A 17,931-nucleotide genomic window follows, 5' to 3' on the forward strand; every position below is an offset into this window, starting at 1 on the left:
GGCGGATTCGTTAATGAGTCTCGTATCTTGACTGAGAAAAAGGGAGGAAGAGTTGGAGATTACATTTTTAGCAGGTGCAAGCGGTGAATAATTGTGGAAATACATTTGGTTAAAAACGTCAGCGCCTAAAGATTTGTTTCAACTTGATTGATAACACTATCAAACAGACTGAGACAAATTTATTTTGCAACCTTTGAAACTCAGCCCAGAATAACACTCTGGCTCCATCACGGGTTAAATCACAGAAACCATTGAAATAACTAAAATATGTCCCCGAAACACGGCCGTTCCATTTTGATGAGCTGAGCTTTGCGCATTTATGACTTGGCAATGACTTGGAACGTGGCAATTTAAATTTAAAAACTGATTTCCAATTATTGCATCCCAGCTGTGTGAATCCCAAAATTCGCAGACAAACCAGGTCAGAGGAGGTCTGTTTGTTGGCCGTTTGTTTTGATAGCTAGAGGTGAGAGAAATTGTTCCTCCCAAGTTCTGGGGTTCTAATTAAAACTTAAAGTGCCCTCTAGGGTTATATTTAAGTCTGTCTTGAGTGGTCCATAGGTGTCAAGAATTTAACTCCCACTGTCTTCTTGTGGCCCCCAGGTGGGGTTGCTGATCAGGAACAATGCAGTCACTGTCGTGGAAACAGCAGACAACCTCTATTAACCAGATAATAGATAGCCGACATTTGGCCACACTAAAGTTAAAGTGCAGCACTGCAGTGTGGATGAATGTCTAGCATCCAGCACTCACGTTTGAGATGCATTTGCTGACCAGCATTTGGTCATGTACTGGGAGCATTAAGTCTCCCTTAATGTCACACTTAGATAGGGGTGGGAGGATCTCTCAGCACCTTCACCCACATCACAGATCGCCACAACCCTAGGTTGGATTTAAGGTAGGGTTGCAGAGGCTGGTTGCTAGTGTGTCACCTAACCAACCAACCACTGGACCAACTGTGTGACCATCCGGTATGGGTACGCAGCTCATCATATATTCCATGGATTAGTGCAGCACAGTGGTTAGCACTGCTGCCTCACAGTGCCAGGGTCCCGGGTACGATTCCGACCTCAGGTGACTACGCATTCTTCTTGTGTCTGCATGGGTTTCTTCCAGGACCTCTGGTTTCCTCCCATAATCCAAAGATGTGCAAGTTAGGTGGATTGGCCATGCTAAATTGCCCCTAGGTGGGATTACGGGGATAAGGTATAGGATTAGGCCTAGGTCGGGTGCTCTTTGAGCTGGTCAGTGCAGACACGATGGGCTGAATAGCCTCCTTCGGCACTGTAGGGATTCTATGATGTCAGCATTCATACTCTGAGTGGACTGATTCAGGCTACTGAGTAATATTTACAGCCTTTCCTGGTAGAGATGCTGCTCTTGCATCCACTCTGATTGCTTCATGTGCCTTAGCCAATCTCTCATGGTCAGAGTTGGTGGGGCTGAGCTCCAGGACAATGTGGAACTCATGACGGCGATGGACTCTTCCATTCATAGTACTGGAGCTCTCACTGCCTCAGGGAACCCGGCCAGATGTCCACAAGTCTTCTTCTCTGAGCTTCCATTTCACAACTACCTAAGAAGGCAGACAGGGGGCCTGGGTTTAACATCACATCCAAAAGACTGCTCCTCAGGCAGTGTAGCTCTGCCTTCAGCACTTCATTGGGGACTGCAAGCCTGAATGCTCAAGCTTGTGGAGTGAGACTTGAAGCCACATCTTCTGATTCAGAGGTCAGTGAGCCACAGATGATAACAAAAATCATCTACCCTTTCTGAAGCAGCAGGCATGCGACAACTGGCTAAAGATAGGATCAGCTTCAGCTGTGATACATGGTTATTACAGATAAAGGATCTGCCAGCACTCAGCGTCCCCAGCCTCATGAGAACAAAAATCACTTCATGTCAGCTGCAGGTGAATCTAAATCCTGATCTAATTTCCACACGAACAAGTTTATTTCCAGGAGCTTCTACACATCGCTTATTTGAAAAGGCTTCTTCGGAGCTGTTATGTTTGAATGTCTCATGGTCTATCAGAAAGTGCTGACAAAATAACACCTTCAAGACCACAATCTTATAATTTTGTGCTCTCCTATATATATATGAGCAGCAAATAATTCTGAAAACGCCCACAAGATTAAAGATTTAGCTTTGAAAGGCTGATGCAAATGTTCCAATAGCTTGCATGAATCTTTGGAAAGTGATTCACCAGTGATCTGCTCAGTGCTTACGCCACAGGGACTCCTTACCATGATAAAAATGAATCACGTGGAAACCAAATATTCACTGCTGGATGCAAGAGGAACGTCTTTCTAATCAGCTACATTTGCTCAAATGGATAATTTAATTTCTGCTTGGGAATTGCTCAGTTTTCCTTACCTGTTAGTGGCTGGGAAAAATGGCAGCCAGCTAGGGCAATGGTGGCCCAGCACTCCCGCGATTCTCCCACCCAGCGTGGGGGTCGGAGAATTGCGCCCATGTTATTCTCTGACAGTTTAAGAACATGGTGGGCGCGATTCTCCCAAAGGGAGGCAAAGTGCCGACGCCGGAGTGAAAACTTGAGTGTTTCACTCCGGCGCCGGAGGCTGCTCCTCGCCCCCTAATCTCCCACTCCCAGGGGGCTAGGAGCGGCGCCGTGTCAATTACGCGCGCCAGGCCTTGCCGCTCGCGTCAAAGTGGCGCCGCGTAAATGACGCGGCCGGGGGCGCCTAAATGATGTCACCCGCGCATGCGCAGGTTGGCCGGCGCCAACTCGCGCATGCGCGGTTGAGTCCTCCCCTCCGCCGCCACGCAAGACATGGAGGAGTGATCTTGCGGGGCGGCAGAGGGAAAAGAGTGCGTCTTTCAGAGACGCTGGTCCGACGATCGGTGGGCACCGATCGTGGGCCAGACCCCTCCTGAGCACCCCCTGGTGCTCGATCCTCTCCCCCCCCCCCCCTCCCCCCCACAGGCCCCACACGCAGTGGTCGCGCGCTGTTCACGCCGTCAGCGACCAGGTGTGGTTGGCGCTGGCGTGAACCGGTCAGATTCGGCAGGCCGCTCGGCCCATCCGGGCTGGGGAATCCCCGCTCGACCGGAGCGGCGATTCTCCGAGCGGCCTGTCGCAGAACGCGACACGTCGTTTTGGGGGAGGTGGGAGAATCGCGTGCGGGTGCCAGAGCGACGTGGCGTGAATCGCCCGGCACTCCCGCGATTCTCCCACCCGGCGTGGGGGTCGGAGAATCGCGCCCGGTAACGTTTCCAATGCTCTTTGTCTATCCTTCGCTCTGTTACCGTTTCTCCTTATTGAATTGGTCCTGCTCTCACCATTTTCTTCCCAGCCTGGAGATGTATTTCTCCCTCAGCAACTCCACTAATTCTTTGCTTTCTCTTCATCGGTACTCAAATGAATTCACTATTTTTAAATTGCATACTTAAGGCCCTGTTTGTAGGCGGTAGCGTTGTGGCATTGTCACTTAGTCTAGTAATCCCGAGACTCAGGGTAATGCTCTGGGGACCCGGGTTCCAATCCCACCATGGCAAATGGTGGAATTTGAATTTCAAAAAAGATATCTGGAATTAAAAAGTTGAATGATGACCATGGACCCATTGCTGTATCGGCCCATCAGGTTCACTAATGTCCTTTTGGGAAATAAATCTGTTCTCCTTACCTGGTCTGGCCTACATGTGACTTCAGGCCCCAGAAATATGGTTGATTCTTAAATACCCTCCGAACAAAGGCAATTAGGGATGGGCAATAAGTGCTAACCTACGCCAGCAACATCCACATTCACATCCCATAAATGATTCTCTTTTAAATCAGCTTCCTTTCTGCTGTGAAGAGTTTGGGTTTACTCCAGGTTCTCTAATGGGCTGCCACCACAGTTACACTATTTTTGACACAGATTAATAAACAATTCCTGCCTCAGTACCTTCCATGTTCTTTCCTATTGATGCTTTTCATACTCAGATAGAAGTGGAGACACTTGGTCATGCAATATAGTCAATGCTTTGACACTGGACAGCCCTGGGTGATCAACTGTCTTTTCCTATGATTTGGATGGAGAATTAGCAATTGTTACAAACTGCACAAACATTTTAGATGGCCAGGTTACATTTATTTATAAACTGTAAAAGCACAATTATAATTTAGGTTTAAAGTTTTGTCACAAGGGCAAAGTGCAATATTACCTTGATGTATGGACAGAATGACACTGGAAATAGTCTAACTTTAACCCTGTAAGAGAGACATGTTCCATAACAGGTCTTACATACATTTTCATGAAACAAAACATACCAGCACTCCAGTAGATTGTGTTGGCATTAAACCTATTGGGTTGCTTATTTTAATGAAGCTTAAATCAGGTATTTAAAAGCTGACGGAAATTAACTTCTGGTGAATTGATTCCATGTTATTTATCTGATTACTGTGCTGGACAATTGGGCCGGGATTCTCCCCTACCCGGCGGGGCGGGGGGTCCCGTCGTAGCGGAGTGGCGCCAACCACTCCGGTGTCGGGCCTCCCCAAAGGTACGGAATTCTCCGCACTTTGGGAGCTAGGCCCGCGCCGGAGTGGTTGGAGCCACACCGACTGGCACCAAAACCGGCGCCAACAGCCTTTGACGCCCGCCGCCGGGCGTCGGGGCTGGCCGAAAGGCCTTTGCCGGTTCGCGCATGTGCCGGCGCATGCCCGGTAGGGGGGTTCTCTTCCGCCTCCGCCATGGTGGAGGCCGTGGCGGCGGCGGAAGAAAAAGAGTGCCCCCACGGCACTGGCCCTCCCGCCGATCGGTGGGCCCCGATTGCGGGCCTGGGCGCCGTGGGGGCACACCCCGGGGTTCGATCGCCCCCCCCCCAGGATCCCGGGAGCCCGCTCGCGCCGCCAATCCCACCGCCACCAGAGATGGTTGAAACCACGGCGGCGGGATTGGCCTCCCAGCGGCGGAACTTCAGCCCATCGCGGGCCGGAGAATCGCCGCAGGGGGCTCGCCGATCGGCGCGGCGCGATTTCCGCCCCCGCCAAATCCCGGGTGGCGGAGAATTCCAGCCACGGTGGGGGTGGGATTTTCGCCGGCCCCGGGCAATTCTCCGACCCTGCGGGGACTGGAGAATTTCGCCCCTGATATGAATGAGGTTCTCCAAGTGCAGAGATTCCAGTGTTGGGAATGTATATCAGGGCGGACTATCTTGCAAACTCAAATCTCCAGTATATACCTTTAATACGTGAAGGCCAGAGCTCATCATATCACATAGAAACCTCCTGTAATTCAATGCAGCTTTTCTTCAAGTGGGACAGACTGCCTTTGAGAATAGAAGGCTGACTGTACCCTATGCCATTACCTCACATTCCTTATTCCCCTGTTAAATTCTGAGGCGGCCAGCAGGACAGGAGGGCTTTAAATCATAATGTCCATCACCTGAATTTCATTCTGTTCAGCAATAGTGACAAAGCAATATGATGATATTGAGGGACACCAGGGAGAACTATCCCACCCATTTGAGAGGACAGACAGGGGACTAAAAATTAGTCCACACCTTTTCTTAGGCACAGGGGTCACACGATTTGCCACCTGCAAATGCCTTTTGAGGTGGAGGTAGGCCGTGTGCAAATTTGATGGCACCACCTCCTTTCCTTTATCGTACCAAAGGGCTGAGTGACTCCTGTCCTGCTGCCTGCCTCAGAATTTAACAGGGGAAGAAGCAGTATGAGGTAATGGCACAGGGTACAGCCTTCTATTCTCAAAGGCAGTCTGTCCCTCTTAAAGAAAAGCTGCACTGAATTGCAGGAGGTTTCTGGCTGATAAGATTGCTGCAATTCGTAATGAGGAAAATGGAACACCAGGGCCACAGATGTGGCAGCAAAGGCCTGAGTGGTGGAGACAGGAGGAAAGAGACACCAATGCTTCCTAGAGGGCCAGGAGGCCCTCAAGGATCACCCCCAGAATGAATTGGGATGAGGTGGTCCCGGGAAGTCATTTCCCAATGCCTGAACCGATGGACCAGGAATCATTGCCACGAGAAGTCTAATGATCTCACGCAGATGGTCAAAGTCAGTGAACGTTTCTCGACGTGACAGCTCCTACTCACCACAACATCAACCTTTCATGATGCTCAATGCAAGAACACCCCTAACACTCAGCCCCTGACATTCTGAATTCCCGCTAAACATTCAGAAACTCTCACACTCGCTTATGTTGCCACCACATGTCTCCAGTAATACAGCTATGGCAAACATATCAACCAAACATAATGCCACATAATCACAGGCAATTTTACTTCACTCTTGAAGGACAAAGTGACACAGTTGAAGGGAGCAGAGCAGAACTGGCTGGGGAGAAGGAATTCTGCATCTCCACAGCTTTTTGGAGGACCGCCTCCAAACATCATGAATCATTGAGAACGTGAACTTCACATTGAACCAATGATTTAGTCATGTTTAGCCCAATTGTTTGGCCCAATATGCAAATACTTTCCATATCTTACCAAAGACAAAATACTCCTTTGTATATGCACAAGGATGTCTTAAATGCAGATCAGTAATAGTAGGGGCCACAACATCAATCATTGGAATCCTCCAAATTTAACAAGACCAGCACTCCATAATGTGCATCTGCTACTTCATCCCTTCCACACATTTCTCTATCCAACTTCAAGATTTACTTATAATACCCACTGTATTGAGCTTGTCATAGCAGCATTTTCATGCAGCAATCATTAAAAACAAAAGGTCTATTCATAGCCATGGGGATTGCAATACATTCTTATGATGTCAATCCCTCAAAAAGTCAAGGAGACTGGTGAGATAGGATCTTTCCTTTCTAAAATCATGACAGTTGCTTCCTACTAAGTTTTCTTCCAACCTGTAATCATTAAATTTGTTCCTCATGATGAAATCCATTATTTTGTCAGTTACTAATAGGCCTGTAATTACCAGAGCAATGTTCTATCACATTTCTTGACCCACATTGGCTTGTTTCCAGGTGAATGGGATTTAATTTGTATTCACCATCTCTCTCATTTCATTCTTCTAACTCACAACACATAGGTATCACTTGTCTCAAATAATTTATTGGCTTTGAACCCTTTAAGACTGTCTGGAATATCCATGCAAGTGATATAAAATCAATAATGTTAAGTGTAGAACACTTTGTAATATGTAGAAAATACAAACATTCCCTTTCCACAATGTCTATCGATTGTAGCTAAACACATAGCAACAAAGCAGCTGTTGATCCAATTAGATGCTTGATGCAAAGGTCCATGATGAATTTTGGAAAGTATGGCTGCGAACGAACGGCTCCGTTAGCCATGGGCACAAATCCTGTAATGGCTGCTAAACCTGGCAAGCAGCCAAAAATGGGATTTGCGCTGGCAGGATCTGAATTTGGGATCTTCCCCACCTCCCACCTCAAAGGGCGTTAACTTGATTTGCATAATTTCTGATATATTCACATACACTTACTGGCTTTGCCACTGTCCACCTCTGCCTTACCTTTCCACCTACCTGCTGTGACGTCACACTGGCGTGGATCGCTGCTGCTTTTCACAAACAAAAACCTGGTATGAGGACCGTGCCTGGGGTACACGGTGAGGTATAACCCCTGGATGGTGCAGGACATGGCCAGCCAGTGACCTGGCACTGTCCCCTGGCACCCAGTGCCAAAGTGGCAATGCCAGGACTGGGCACTCTGGGAAGGCCCGTTGGGTGGGTTCCCCTTATGTAGTGGTGGAGTGGGGGGGGGGGGGGGGGGGTGATGCTTGTGGGGGGGGGGGGGGTGGGAGAACTGGTGCATGTGAAGGTGGTTGGTGTTGCCCCAATCCTGGGAAGGGGGGGGTTTGGGGGTTGGGTGAGTAGGACCAGAACATGTTAAAGGGGTGGGTATGGTGCCACTGATGGGAAGGGAGGTGCTTTGATGCATGTGAGGGGGGTAGCAATGCCTCTGGGGGTGTGCTGCGATGTTTGTGTTTGGGGAGTTGTGCCCCGATCTTAGAGTTGTCGGGGGGGGGGGGGGATGCGAATCGACGTCGGTTTGGGGGGTGGCGGGCACACATATTCAACTTTCAGATTGGGGCACCCTTTAAACAAGGCATCCCAATTGCAGAATCCCGGTTTTGCCGGCATGTTTAGGTCCTGCCCCCAGATACCCCCACCTCCCACCCCCTCCCTCCCAGTTTTGGTTCTTTCCCATTTGTTGTGGGAGGTCTGGCCTTGCATAAAAATAGATTGATTGACTGTGAGCACTCTGAATGAGCATTTGTGTGGGGTGTGCTGAGTCCTCCCCGGTAAAGGATTATGATGCCGTTTGTGTAGGACCTTACATGAGATGGTGACCTCCAAGTGGCTGACAGACATTCAATGCTGATATCCCACCTTCTGCTTGTGTGTGAAACCCCTGTGAACTCTAACCCTTAGACTGCCTGATGCCCTTCTGAGACTGTGAGTTTGGAGTGAGTAGACATTTCCCTTACCCTGGGTAGAGCGCATCAGATCATTTATTATTTTCCTGCACTGCAAGGTGGTCCTTCCCTGTTGGCCACAGGTGGTGATCTCTCCAAGCTGGCATAGTCAGGTGGGAATTCCTCCTGCTCCTACCCCTCGGGAAGGTATATTTCCAGGGCAGCCTGAGGAAAATCCACAGGGATGCCTCGCTGAACCATCGAGAAGAGCTTTTTTTTCCGTTTGGGCGCCATGATGAAGCATAACTTTACACCCCATGTGGCCTGCAATAAGTGAATGTGGCACTGGGATTTGTGGCTTGAAGTAACACAGCAAGACGCCATGAGGTTTGATGAGCTCTTCGTTGATGCATAATCGATGAGCTGGAAAGTGGAAAATCGGGTGGAAAAATCTGACCCGCTGTTCAGCGCGAATCACGCCGACTTTCCCGTCCGCCATCACACTTAGCCCCCAGAATGGAGAATTCCTTTTAACAGTGACTTGCTCTCTCGTGGTCATTTTAAAAAGAAGGAATGTTCCCAAGTGCCTTGCAATTTAGGGATAAACTTGCATCATTGGTCCTGGTCTGACTTTGAGAATATTTACTTTGTTAAACCTGTGGAAAATCTAAATCTCCCCAAAAATCTTCAAGGTCTTCTCTGGCATTTTGTACCTCGGTTGAACATCTCATCTGGAAGACAACAACTCCAACCGTGCAGTGTTCCTTTCGCCATAGAATCCTTACAGTGCAAAAGGAGGCCATTCGGCCCATCATGTCTGCACCGACCCTTCGAAAGCGCACCCTACCTAGGCTCACTCCCCTATCCCTGTAAACCCACCTAACCTACATATCTTTTTGACCCTAAGGGGGAACTTAGCATGGCCAATCCACCTAACCTGCATATCATTGCACTGAGGGAGGAAACCGGAGTGCCCAGAGGAAACCCACACAGACACGGGGAAAACATGCACAATTCACACAGTCAGTCACCCAAGGTCAGAATTGGATCCGGGTCCCCTGCGCAGCGAGGCAACCGTGCTAACCACTGTGCCACCATGCCGCCCAAATGACTGCACTGAACCTTGTGCTCAAGTCTCTTGAATGGAACTTGAACCATCACAACCTTCTGGCTCAGAGGCTAGAAAGCTACTGAATGAGACACGGCTAACAAAAGTCAAATAAAAGCCTTTCTGCATGTCAAATAATTGATAGCTTTGCATACCCACATAGAAAAGGAACCAAGTTCGATCAGCCATGTGCACTGCCATGAAAACAACATGCACCAAGTGGCTTCATGTCTTTAGCTTTTATATTAAAGTATCTCTCCCTCTGCACAAAGCAATTAGTCCTGAGTTATACAGTTCCTTTTCGATGAAACGCTGCATTTTCTGATTGTAGGAGTAGTAATCATTCCTAGGAAAATTAAGCTTGTTATTTAAGAAAAACAAATTTCACCACAATCTTTTCACCCACAATGGAAACTGTACATAGTGATTCAGAGAGGTACGTGTGGGATGGTGCTTTGCACTTTGTACATTGTGTAAATAGAGTGTCAAATGTCTTAAATGGGTGAAACATTAGACCATCTCTTTTTCAAATTGCAAACTCAACTTTTCTGAATGCCTTAGAACAAATAAAACACTCACAACATATTCCTGGCAATGAACAAGCACTAAAATCCAATGTTTGATAAGGTTACATGGTTTGATACAAAAAATGTCGGATATATCTCAAGCTGTATAACAGCTCCAAAATTGAACAACCTCTGAAAATACATACCAGATCACCTCCGTCCATTTCAAATGTCACGACCATTGGCAAAAAGATGCCCGAATGAGGTGCTCAGTCACGAAGGACTTGTGAACTGCAGTGGATGGAAAACAATCAAACCCTTTGCAAATCCAGCTGCCATGGAAACAACTGAACCTTTAATGAGCTGCTATTCTGCTTGGAGCAAGTCAGATTCATCTACTTGCCATTAACAGGTACTGCTCTTATCTTCAACAGCCACAGAAGTGAATAGTCCATTAATAATACATTCCAACAAGTATCAGATAGAACTAATAATTTTTCCCATCCTCAATTATGCATGGGAGAATAAATAAGAGCAAATTATGGCAATGTGAGAATAATTACAAAGCGGTTATTTAAAACCAGCAGTGCCATTATAGTTTTCATTCAATTTTAATGTTAAAAGAAATATCTTTGTCAGCATCCATAATCTAAAGCATCTAATTCAATGTTTTGCACCTTAATTATAGAAAGAAAACACTTGCACTTATACAGCACATTTCAAAATCATCAGATGTCTCAAAAGCTTCTTCCAGCCAGTAAGGTATTTTTGATGCGTAGTCGTTGCTTGCAATGTAGGAAACGCGACAGAGCATTTGTACTCAATAACCTCCCATATGCAGAAATCTGATAATGACTGGATAATCGGTATTCGTGATGCTGGTTGACAGGTAAATATTGTTCAGGGATAACTTCCCTGCTCTTCTTCAAAATAATACAATGGGATCTTTCACATCTGCAATATTCCGCGTGGGACTTACGGTGTGGGAATGATTATCATTCCCCGTGGTTCTTGCGGGGTACGAAGTCGCCCGCTGTGTGTGTGTCGGGGGACGGACCCCATTTAGCATTGTATAAAGGTTCGGCCAGTAAGGCACTGACCAGAAAGAGACCCGGTCAGGATCCACCAGGAATAATGTATACACCATTATTGTAAATAAATCAAAGTTCTTTATTTCTTTATTTTACTCGGTGTGGACTCTCCGTGTCCTTATTACAACAGTCCCTTGAGGAGGACAGATAGCTTCAAAAAATGGCAGCACCTCCAACAGCCCAGCGCTCCACCGGAGTGCAAGCCTTGATTTATTGTTTGTGCTCAAGTGCTGGAGCAAGCAGGACTTCAACCAAGAACCTTAAGGCTCAGAGGTAAGAGCACTAGCAACTGAGCCAGAACTAAAACATATCAGCTCGCTAATAAAGTAAGTAAAGTTCTCGTATGGGCAGCGAGTGCAGACTCGATGGGCCAAACGGCCTCTTTCTGCGCCGTAACAGTTATGTGAACTAAAGAAAATCTGAGAACAAAAATCTAGCGACCATAATTAGCTGATTGTAATCCAGTCTTTTAAGATGACTTAAGGAGCTGATAAACTTTCGCAAAATAAAAAGTGCACCAGCAGTTGAAAGCTCCAACTAATTCAGATTCAATTATAATATTTTCTATGACACAGTATTTATAGAATGAAAACGAATCTGGAAAGAACATTTTGGAGCGCTGAATAAGCAAGAATGTATTTCTAATGTAGAAGCCATATATTTTTTTAAATGCACGTTATTGAATCTGCTCTCTGAAAATAAGTCCGTGAAGATTTCAACAGCGGCCATTGTGGTTCTGTACCCCTTTACCCTGTTCTCATCATTGTTTGATACAGGTTCAACAATGGTCACAAATGGCTGAGTAGCTGGAAAGGCAACGGCAGCTTTTCAAGAATCGTTGAATCATAAAACAGTACAGCGCAGAAAGGCGCCATTGGTCCCATCAGATCATTACCTGCTCTTTTGAATCCGTTAATCCCACTCACCCGCATTTGTCCCATATCCTCGCAATTTAAAAAAAATCTTCAGGTATTTATCCAATTACCTTTGGAAACTCCCATCAAATCTGTTTCCAACGGGCAGCACGGTGGTGCAGTGGGTAGCACTGCTGCCTCACGGCGCCGAGGTTCCAGATTCGATCCCGGCTCTGGGTCACTGTCCGTGTGGAGGTTGCACATTCTCCCCGTGTTTGCATGGGTTTCACCCCCACAACCCATAGATGTGCAGGGTAGGTGGATTGGCCACGCAAAATTGCCCCTTAATTGGAAAAAAATAATTGGGTACTCTAACTTCATTAAAAAAAAATCTGCTTCCAACATCCGATCAAGCAGTGCATTCCAAATCTTAACCTCTCGATGCATGAAGTGTGATAAGAAAGATTGGGAGTTTTGAAGAATGAGAGATGATCTTATTGAAACGTATAAGATCCTGAGGAGGCTTGACAGGGTGGATACTGGGAGCATGTTTCCCTTTATGGGAGAGGCTAGATCTCGGGGACACTGTTTAAAAATAAAGAAATCTCCCATTTAAGATAGAAATTAGGACATTTTTCTTCTCTCAGAGTGATGTTATTCCATGGGATTCTTCTTCTCCAGAGAGTAGCGGGTCATGGAATAATTTTAAGGCTGAGGTAGGTAATTTTTGATGACAAAGTAGTTAAAGGGTAGAGAGGAAAGTAGAGACCGCAAACAGATCAGCCATGACCCTATCTACTGGTGAAGACGGCTTGAGGGGCTGAATGGCCTACTCCAAATTTGTATGTTAATATATTCATAACCGTGGGATTTTCAGAAGTACTTTTACAGCCAATGAAGCACCTTTGAAGTGTTGTCACTACTGTCACGTAAGAAACACAGCAGTCACTCCATATACAGCAATGTGGCACAAACAACAATGAGGTACTAACCATACCATCTGTTCTACCAATGTTGGTTGAGGGATAAGTGTTGCTGACAGGCCAACTCCCTTGCTCCTCTTCAGAATAGTGCCACATGAGAGGGCAGGCGGGGACTACAATTAACATCTCATTCAAAAGACAATACCTCGGAGAATATAGCACACACAGTACAGAACTGAAGTGCCAGTCTAAATTCTGCACTCAAATGTCTGCAGTGGGACTTGAACCCATGACTTTTCTGACTTGGCGGTGTGGGTGCTACCCACCGAGCCAGAACCGATAAGGAGAAAATTACTGATTCGATCTTTCTGCAGTTTATCACACTCTGGGTTATTCAAAAAGCCAAGCGGAAAAGCTTAGTGTGAAGTATGTTTGCAGGTTCCGCAGGGCAGTGGGAGAAATGCAATCCCTTGGATCCACAGAAGCAAATAATAGCTTTGCTAAAACAATGTCGACTAAGGGCAGCACGGTAGCATGGTGGTTAGCACCATTGCTTCACAGATCCAGGGTCCCAGGTTCGATTCCCGGCTTGGGTCACTGTCTGTGCGGAGTCTGCACGTTCTCCCCGTGTGTGCGTGGGTTTCCTCCGGGTGCTCCGGTTTCCTCCCACAGTCCAAAGATGTGCGGGTTAGGTGGATAGGCCATGGTAAATTGCCCTTAGTGTTGGGTCGGGTTACTGGGTTATGGGGATAGGGTGGAGTTGTGGGATTAGGTAGGGTGATCTTTCAAAGAGCTGGTGCAGACTCGATGGGCCGAATGGCCTCCTTCTGCAGTGTAAATTCTATAAAGATTACCAAAATAATATTAGCAGTTGTTATGGCCCAGACGTGCTCCCACTCGTCCCAATGGAGACAGGTAAATATTTTTCAGATAAGGAATGCTTTCTATGCAAAGGAGACTAGAATATTAATCATGGAGAAAATTCAATTACTTAGACACTGATGGGACAAAATACGAGGCAAACAACTATGAAGGAATGTGCATAATAGTTTATCTCTCCATAGATGCTGCCTGACCTACTGGGTATTGCCATCTATTTCCATTTTATTTCATATTTCCAGCATTCACAGTATTTTGCTTTTGTGGTACAGTCTGATGGTGCAGGATTGATTTGTTACTCAGTTTACTTAAAAGCTGACATGGTTTGAGGCCATAGTGGACCCTAACTTTGTTAAAGACCCTGGGAGGTTACCTAAAGTAGGAGAGGATGGACCTTAAGGATTTAGTGACCACAATGTCGCCATTTTAATGCCCATGCCAAAGGTCTCTTAACAGAAAAGCCTTATATATGCATTTTCTTTTCCACAAAATGTTTCTCTCCACTATTGGTGACTGTGACTTCAGCATTAAGCAGTGATGTTCATGACGAAACCTCTCTATCCGTCTCTCTTCCTTTTTCCCTTTAACCAAGTTATTAGTCACCTGTCCGAATATCTCCGTATGTGGTTCAGTGCCAGAATTTGTCCAGTAACTCTTTGTGTGACATTTCATTACTTAACAGCAAAAACCTGCATTTATATAGTGCCATTATGTGACATGTAATAATAGATGGGAGATGGTCAGTTAGAATTAGCTTTCCTACTATTGAAGTCCACCCTGGTTAAATGAAAGGCACTCAGCGATTTAAGGCAACAACCAAGAGTGCGACGCTTTGACCATGATTCCTCTTCCCGAGCTGGTGGTGATGAGGTGAATTATAGTGTTGACCAACCCGGCCGAGATCAGTAACTTATTTAACGATTGAACCCAGTGACTTTCTTGCCTTGATTTAAGTCGCATTGTTGCTGCCGCAACTATTTGTTATGCAAAGTCATGAGTTCACAGAAAGGGAATCTGAAACGATTCGCAATTTCATCACTAACTTTAAAACCGCGACTGCACAAAAGGAGGCCATTCGGCCCATCGAGTGCACCGACCCTCTGAAGGAGCGCCCCACCCAGGCCCACTGCCTCGTTCTACCCCCGTAGCCCCAGTTAACCTGCACATCTTTGGACACTAAGGCGCACTTTAGCATGGCCAATCCACCTAACCCGCAAATCTTTCTTGAACGTTGGAGAAGAAGGAAATCAGAGTTATTAAGTGTTCATTTTTACTGAGCGAGGAAGGCAATCAAATTCAGCAGCTAGATTTGCAGAATGCTGGGAGGAGAGCAGGCGACAAATGGAAGCTTGATATTAAAAATGGGTGACACGATAGCACAGTGTTTAGCACTGTTGCTTCGCAGCGCCAATGTTCTGGGTTCAATTCCCACTTGAGTCACTGCCTATGTGGGTTTCCTCCGGGTGCTCAGGTTTTCTCCAAGTCCCAAAAGACATGCTTGTTAGGTGAATTGGACATTCTGAATTCTCCCTCTGTGTACCCGAGCAGGCGCCGGAGTGTGGTGACTAGGGGATTTTCACAGTAACCTCATTGCAGTGTTAATGTAAGCCTACTTGTGACAATAATAAAGATTATTATTATAAAAAGTTATGAACAGAAAATGCAGGTCAGGCAGCCATTGTGGAGAAGAGAGAGAGAGAGAAAAAAAGGGTTAACGGTTCAAATAATTGACTTTTCATCTGAATTGGCATAGGCTTGTAATGTATCTGGTGCAGGGGTAGGGGAAAGAGGAGAGAGAAGAACAAACAAAAGGAGAACTGTGTGATGGCATGCAGGACGAGAGTGATTAAAAAAGATAACGGTGCAAGGCAAAAAGAGATAATAATGAGACAAAAGGTAAAAGATGGGTCTGGAGAAAATGTAGATGACAACAGCGGAACCATTACTGCCACCTGTTGTCCAAAAAGAAATTGGGAGAATTGTCATCTGAAATCGTCGAGCTGAATCTGAGTCAGAAGGCTGCAAAGTGAAAATAAAGTCAGACTTTTTTTTCAAACACATGGCCATGTGACACAGAAAAAAATTGGGTGCAAGCACATACGAGTTATTTCCCTTCAGAGTTTTTTTAAACCTGCTGTCCTCCCCCTTCAAGAGAATGTCAGTATAAAGAGTAACAGCTGCATGTATAGTTCCTGATTTGGACATATATGAAGAGCAGCAAAAAATTGTACATATGGATGATGGACATTAAAATGTATGTCAAATAATTTCAACATGCTGATAATGCCAGGTTCCAAATGCAACATTAGAAGCTGATTTTCAATACCTCAGGCATAAAACCAAATCTGAAGGTGCTTTTGTAATATGTATTTTGTAAGAGAAGTTTAAATTTGCATAAGCAGCTATTAAATGTGTTTACTTCTGCAAATGAGCTTCTAAGGAGCTGTGACAGATAAGCTTCTTCTGGCCTGGTTGTTCGTAAGCACGGAGGTCCCTCAATCTCAGCTGTGCTTGATTGACCACCTTGAGTGAATGTAAATCAGTTCAGAAAGCTAAAATTGTACGCACTGAAAATATAAACCACACAGTACGACTTCCAAATATAATTTAATTTGACTATGGAGTAGCTCCCCCTTAATGATGACTGCAATCATATTCATGAGGAGCCCCTTTAACAGACTCGGTACTGTCAATGGTTCACTTGACTGGGACAAAATATCCTTACTAGGGAGAAGTTTCAGGTGAAGTTGGGGTAAAGTATTGATTAATGGCAGGACCAACCGACTGTTTAACTGCTCAACTCTTAACTGCTTCTGCGATGAAGGCTGAACATCCCTGTATAGCAAACAATTAACATCCTGGCCATTCATTACCATTTTCGACAGCTAAATGTACTTGCATTTCATTGCAGCATACAAAGACTGTGAAAAATCCTTCTCAACGGCAAGGAAATGTGTCATGCAAAAGGACCAAATTAAGGATGTGACAGAAGTTAGCATTTGCAGGTCTGATGTTAAATATATTCAGTGCACATAGCTCTCAGTCTTGTACAAATTAAACAGTTGTCATCTTCAACTTTAAAAAAAAACGTTTTTGCTTGCCCCTTGCTTTGAGTACAGCCCCTGAAATGTGAAGGTGAATTTTACTGATCTGTTGATGATGCAATGACAGTTAACATCTCTGTTACGTGACCTGTCCGGTACAGAGGTTAACTTTTGGGTCCATGGCTTTGGATTGACGGTGATCAAGATCAGAGCTGGCATTGTTTTTGGGGGGGGGGGGGGGGGGGGGGGGGGGGGGGGGGGGGGGGGGGGGGGGGGGGGGGGGTGGGGGGGGGCGGGTGTGTGTGCGCAGAGAATGGCTTAGGTACAACCTGCAAGGAGTGGACATGGGAAGGATTAATTCAAATGCTCAAATGTTTGATCTGACCATTGATGAAAACAGAAGCAGTGCTCGGAGATGTTAAGTGGACCTGACTGCACAGCGATATCTCAGTAGTCTGTGTAGTTAACATCTAGACCCCAGAGTTTGAAAGCCTCACTTTGGGACATGTCACCATGTAATACACTGCCGGGTTGATGATACAATCCCTACAGTGCCAGCAAGAGTACAAAGTATTGTGTGCTTGGAGCAGGAAGTGGTAATAGATGCATAATACTTGCCTTCAGTATTTCTGATATCATATTCGCAACCTTGGGATATTTATGTCAACCTGTGAGAGTAGGTGGGGCCTTAATGTCACCAATAAATGTCCATCATATCACATGCCCAAACACACACATGTATATATATACGGTAGCACAGTGGTTAGAACTGTTGCTTCACAGCGCCAGGGTTCCAGGTTGGATTCCTGGCTTAGCACTGTTTGTGTGGAGTCTGCACGTTCTCCCAGTGCCTGCGTGGGTTTCATCCGGGTGCTCCGGTTTCCTGCCACAAGTCCCGAAAGATGTGCCATTATGTAATTTGGACATTCTGAATTCTCCCTCAGTGTACCTGAACAGGAGCCGGAATGTGGTGACTAGGGGCTTTTCACAGTAACTTCATTGCAGCGTTAATGTAAGCCTACTTGTGACAATAAAGATTACATATAACAGATAACATACATATGTATTGACATGTATGGACATGCATTGGGTCAGCAGAGACGACATTGGACTGCAGTTGTGATTTGAATATGCTGTCAGCACTCTCTCTGAGGTT

Source organism: Scyliorhinus canicula, chromosome 15 (assembly GCF_902713615.1).
Source record: "Scyliorhinus canicula chromosome 15, sScyCan1.1, whole genome shotgun sequence".
Classification (NCBI taxonomy): domain Eukaryota; kingdom Metazoa; phylum Chordata; class Chondrichthyes; order Carcharhiniformes; family Scyliorhinidae; genus Scyliorhinus; species Scyliorhinus canicula.